This window comes from Filicampus tigris, chromosome 5 (assembly GCF_054856515.1).
Source record: "Filicampus tigris isolate MCC_2025a chromosome 5, RoL_Ftig_1.0, whole genome shotgun sequence".
NCBI classification, from domain to species: Eukaryota; Metazoa; Chordata; class Actinopteri; order Syngnathiformes; family Syngnathidae; genus Filicampus; species Filicampus tigris.
In genome coordinates, this window is record NC_141221.1 from 28,473,166 (window position 1) to 28,479,312 (window position 6,147).

Here is a 6,147-nt window from a genome sequence, read left to right on the forward strand (position 1 = left end):
ACATAAGCGACCAACAATGACTGGTTGCTCACCACTTATTCTGTATGATTGGTGAACTGAAGCTATATTTACGTCTCAACTCTGCATAATGCATCCCAATGGAGTATAAAATAGTCATCTGTGCATATTCCAAAGCTCCTACTAATGGCGTAGGCAGATCAAAGTTAAATACTATCCACCTGCTCTTAGAAGAATACATTCTCCAATACTTTGTTGAAATGGATAGAAAAAATATGGTTGCTGCCATGCAGGAACAAATTAAGACAGTATCAGTGCAAGTGCTGTGTAAGACTCACAACAACTTATTGATGTTCTCCCCCTTCACCCACTAAGTGAGTATAAGGTATCACAAGTTTCAAGGTTGGCGCCAGCCTCTGCCTTTTATGCACCACAAACCAGAATTAATTGCAAATCAATCGAACAAAGTACCACTGATCGGTAAACCAATTAGTAATTTTAGCCTTTTGTCCGGCTCAAAATTTTGCTCTATGTACTACCACCTTAAGTTCCTATGTGTTATAGTTCAATGCGTGGTTTATTTTGCATTCCGTATATTGGTATGTATTGCAAATTAAACATGTCAGTGATTGATCATTCAGATCATTCAGAAATGCCTTGCATTTGTAGCATCTTTGTTGTGGCATTTTTTGGGGAAAATGAATTTAAATTTACATTTTTCTCATCATTGTGAAGTTTTGAGACACTGTCTCTAAAGAATATTGCAGTACAATTGGTAATTTAACAAAAACAAATTCATGAAAAATTCATGAAAAACATGCCACTAAAGTTGAACAGAAATCAGCATTGTGTCACACATTAGGGTACCCCCTGAGGGTTCTTTTTTTTTTTGCTGACATTTTTGTCATGTGATATTCGCTAGCTAAGCCTATAGGCACTGTGATGTAATTTTCAGTTAACAGCAAGTGGTGGTACAAGGCAAAATGGCACCAACCTGAGATGGATAAAAATGGTTAGATATTTCTGCTTAATTCATATTCCACAAACACAATTAATAATACTGTGTTTAGATTAGTTGGGGCACATAGAACATATTAATGTAAAGAACACTTGACTTGACTTGTTCTTTAACATGTGGAAAATGAGACAAAATTTGAAAAGAAATTAATCACAGTATGATAATAATACAGTAATATATAATTATTTTTAAAAAAGTACTTCCTGTTGGGTTTAGGGTATGACTCCAAGAGACTTTTTGAAGTCTTGGGCTGTTACATACACCTCACCATTTTTATAGACCTAGATGAAACATAGCCAGGGCTGCGTTGATAAAGATTTGTAGGGAGCGCTAATGAGCCATTAAAAAATGCACAATAACCCTCTAGAAAATAGAATTTATTCCTAGGCCTGATGTTAATGGGGGCCGTTAGGGACATAATTCAGGATGGGCTCTCACACTTCCTACTGAAAGGCACTTATACACACTATTGAATTTTTTTTAGCTCATACACAGTACGAAAATGCGCTCATACACTGTAGGTGCCATATACTGGCAGGGCTAGAGGCGTGGTCGCAGTGGCACTATGACACCCCCCCCCCCCAATATACTTGGACCCCCACAGGTGCCAGACCAGATAATTGACTTTTGTCAATTTTTTTATACAAAATACAAATGTCCGTATGCTCATTTTCTTCTCGTCCAGTTAAGCCTATAATTGATTACAGTATTAACACAACACTGCTTGCCAAATTTAGTAAAAAATAAAATAACAAAAAAACAAAAAAAAAAACACAATTTATCAATCCAATGACACAATTTTTACATATCATGTGAAAGACTCAATCTTCATTTTTTTTCATTTTCTTATTTTTACATAAATCATGTTTCCGCGTTACAGATGTCGCATTAAAGGGAAAATTTAAAAAGTTTCCAAAATTTGAGATTAGTGTTTTTCACAGGACAGCGACGATATGCTGACGGCGGGCCGACAGCACAATAGCGAGGGTGAGCAAGCTAGCCCCTTTGCTGGAATCCTGAATATGGTTTCTGCACTAAAAAACAACATCACAGCTCCCTAGCGGCGCAAAACAAATTTGAAAAAATGTCGGGAAAAAAACAAAGCAGGGTGAGTGACTGTGACACAGCGAAACAACCAATTGATCCTGAGACGAGTCATCATATCAAGTCAGATACTTTGATGACATTAGTATATTTTTCTGTAAAGTGTGTGAAAAAGAAGGATAATTAAACACTTTCACGAGAGGGAAGTCGGTTAGGCTCGCTGAGGGCTGATTTTCCAAAACAAAAATAATAGTCGGCTAGGATTGCTGAGGGCTGATTTTCCAAAACAAGAATAATGACCACGGGTATGGGTATTTTCTACCCATCTTAATTTACTTCATGTATAGTCTTCACACATTTCCCTCATATAAATTCAGCCCTAATGTACATAATGTAATCTCACAATGCACACTGTTTGACGTCTTAGTGTTAGTAGCTGCTGCATGGCATACTGCAATTGTATGCAGTAATGCAGTAATCATGACAATGTCTGTAATCATGTGAGGATCGGGATTTGGACCCATTCGCAGATATGACACGGAAGTTGAAGAGTAAAAAGTCTTTATCAAAGAAAATACAAAGTAACAACAGAGATCATGACTGGAAGACAGTTTGCATCCTCACTCCAAGAAGGTTTGACGTACTGACAATGTGTCAGTGTGTAACTCAAAGATTTAAACTGTAAGACTTCAAGCCTATATGACATCATAAAAGACAAAGCATAAAAGGACCATAGCAACTGCAGAGCAACTGATACATCATGTAAACAACCAGTTATAACAGTACCCCCAGTTACTGAGGTGCCGGGAAGAGGGCCTGGCACTGCAGAGGCACCTGCATGGGAGCTTGTAGTTCCCGAGGTGCCGGGAAGAGAGCTTGGCACTGCAGAGGAGCTAGCATGAGAGCCTGTAGTTGCCGAGGTGCCGGGAAGAGGGCATGGCACTGCTGAGGCACCGGGTGCAGAGGAGCTGGCATGGGAGCCTGTAGTTCCCGAGCTGCCGGGAAGAGGGCCTGGCACTACAGAGGAACCGGCATGGGACCCTGTAGTTACCGAGGTGCCGGGAAGAGAGCTTGGCACTGCAGAGGAGCCGGCATGAGAGCCTGTAGTTGCCGAGGTGCCGGGAAGAGGGCCTGGCACTGCAGAGTAACCGGCATGGCAGCCTGTAGTTACCGAGGTGCCGGGAAGAGGACTTGACACTGCAGAGGAGCCGGCATGAGAGCCTGTAGTTGCTGAGGTACCGGGAAGAGGGCATGGCACTGCTGAGGCACCAGGTGCAGAGGAGCTGGCATGGGAGCCTGTAGATGCTGAGGTGCCGGGAAGAGGGCCTGGCATTGCAGATGAACCGGCATGGGAGCCTGTAGTTACTGAGGTGCCGGGAAGAGGGCTTGGCACTGCAGAGGAGATGGCATGAGAGCCTGTAGTTGCCGAGATGATGGGAAGAGGGCCTGGAACTGCAAAGGAACCGGCATGGGAGCCTGTAGTTGCCGAGGTGCCGGGTAGAGGGCATGGCACTGCTGAGGCACCGGGTGCAGAGGAGCTGGCATGGGAGCCTGTACTTGCCGAGGTGCCGGGAAGAGGGCCTGGCACTGCAGAGTAACCGGCATGGGAGCCTGTAGTTACCAAGGTGCCGGGAAGAGGGCTTGGCACTGCAGAGGAGCCGGCATGAGAGCCTGTAGTTGCCGAGATGCCGGGAAGAGGGCATGGCACTCCTGAGGCACCAGGTGCAGAGGAGCTGGCATGGGAGCCTGAAGTTGTCGAGATAGGGGGTTCGGCACTGCTGACGCATCGGGAAGGGGGCCGGGCGCACAAGCTAGGGTCTGATGGAAAGTGTTCTGGATTGGACACTAAGGAATCATCATCAGAAAAACGTGACAAAAATTGACAATGGCTTGAATAGTGACTTGGGAAGGGACTCGGAAAACTGTAAGACTTCAAGCCTATATGACATCATAAAGGACAAAGCATAAAAGGACCATAACAATTGCAGAGCAACTGATACATGACATCAACAACCAGTTATAACATGTAAACTGTACAATAAAATTGCAGGTGGCAAAAATAAGACTTTATCATATTGCACAAAATATGTCTGTAATAATAGTAACATAAATAAAAAAAATCTATACATCGGTGCTGTCAATCGATTAAAATATTAATCGTAGTAATTCAAATTTTTCATAGTTAACTTGTAGTTAATCGCACATTATTTATTGTAAAAAAAAATCACTTGATTTTTCTGTCCCATTATTTCCTTGAATTTTAATACCCTTAACATGAATAAGAGGATTGACTTTCTTATGCAAAAACTTTATTAAAGTGAAAGTCAACCCAAACATATTATTTTTCAAGAATATGCTCTATGCAAGCCCACTAGTTGGAACAAGGCATTCTGATAAATATTGCGTTGGTGGAATAAGAGTTCTCTTTTGTGCTGTCCTTCAACCGAAAAGGGGCAAAACTGGCATGTTGCCTCAGCTTTTGCTCCCCAGAAAATAAGAGTTAATCCACCTGTTTTTAGCCATCATTGGGGGCGGCCATTTTGTCACATCTGTCGACAGAAAATTACATCACAGTTGCTCAGGGCTCAGGTGACGACCAATCACAGCTTACCTGTTTTCTGAAACTGAGCCATGATTGGTCGTTACTTGAGCCCTCTGGGCATCTGTGATGTAATTTTCAGTCGACAGAAGTGATAAAATGGCCGACCCCTGAGATGGCTGCTTGACTCATATTCCACAAACACAAAAATAATCAGAATGCCTTGTTTCAACTAGGGGGCCTGCATAGAACATAGAACAAAAAAATGTTTGGGTTGACCTCCCCTTCAATTGAAAAAACAAGCAAAGGATTCAACTCACATAAACAGTCCCTCAGCCCTTTCAAACACACACACACCTACACAGGCACACGCGTCCGCGCATCGCACACACGCACACAGACAATCATTTAAATTGGTGTTGTTCTGACCGATATATTTACTTCTTCTTGAGGGCGACTTATTGCTCGAGTGCCGCTTGGATTTAGAACTACGAGCGGTCATTTTTACGGATGTCACTTTTATTGCCCTCTGGTAATGACTTCATCGTCAAAAAAGATTATTACTCAATGCTCGAGTGTCTAATAAAGGTATTTTGTTTATTAAAATTCTTGTTGTGGGTATATTTTAATGTAAATTGTGTCAAATAAATCAATGAGAAACTGTTGGTGGACCGCTGAGCTTGTCCCATGCGGCTCTCGATTGCGCTGTGTCGTGCTGTTATAAAATACTTCTTTGGAGCAAACGGCATATTATTTTGTATTTAGTATTTTCTAAAATGCTGCAATATTGTTTTGTGAGTATATATTTATTTATTTATATTGTGCTTAACACTCTAAATTGCCCCTAGGTGTGGTTGTGAGTGCGGATGTTTGTCTCTGTGTGCCCTGGGATTGGCTGGCAACCAATTCAGGGTGTCCCCCGCCTACTGCCCAAAGACAGCTGGGATAGGCTCCAGCACGCCCCGCGACCCTTGTGAGGAGAAGCGGTATAGATAATGGATGGATGGATATATATATGGCGGCACGGTGGTCGACTGGTTAGCACGTCCGCCTCACAGTTCAGAGGTCGTCGGTTCGATCCCAGCACCGGCCTCCCTGTGTGGAGTTTGCATGTTCTCCCCTTGCCTGCGTGGGTTTTCTCCGGGTAAACCAGTTTCCTCCCACATTCCAAAAACAATCATGGTAAGTTGGTTGGACTCTCTAAATTGCCCCTGTGTGTGATTGTGAGTGCGGATGTTTGTCTCTGTGTGCCCTGCGATTGGCTGGCAACCAATTCAGGGTGTCCCCCGCCCTGCCCGAAGACAGCTGGGATAGGCTCCAGCACGCCCCGCGACCCTTGTGAGGAGAAGCGGTATAGATAATGGATGGATATATATATGGCGGCACGGTGGTCGACTGGTTAGCACGTCCGCCTCACAGTTCAGAGGTCGTGGGTTCGATAATATATTATACATACATACATCCATACATTATCTATACCGCTTGTCCTCACAAGGGCATGCTGGAGCCAATCCCAGCTGTCATCGGGTAGTAGGCAGGGGACACCCCAAACTGGTTGCCAGCCAATCGCAGTGCACAAAGAGACAAA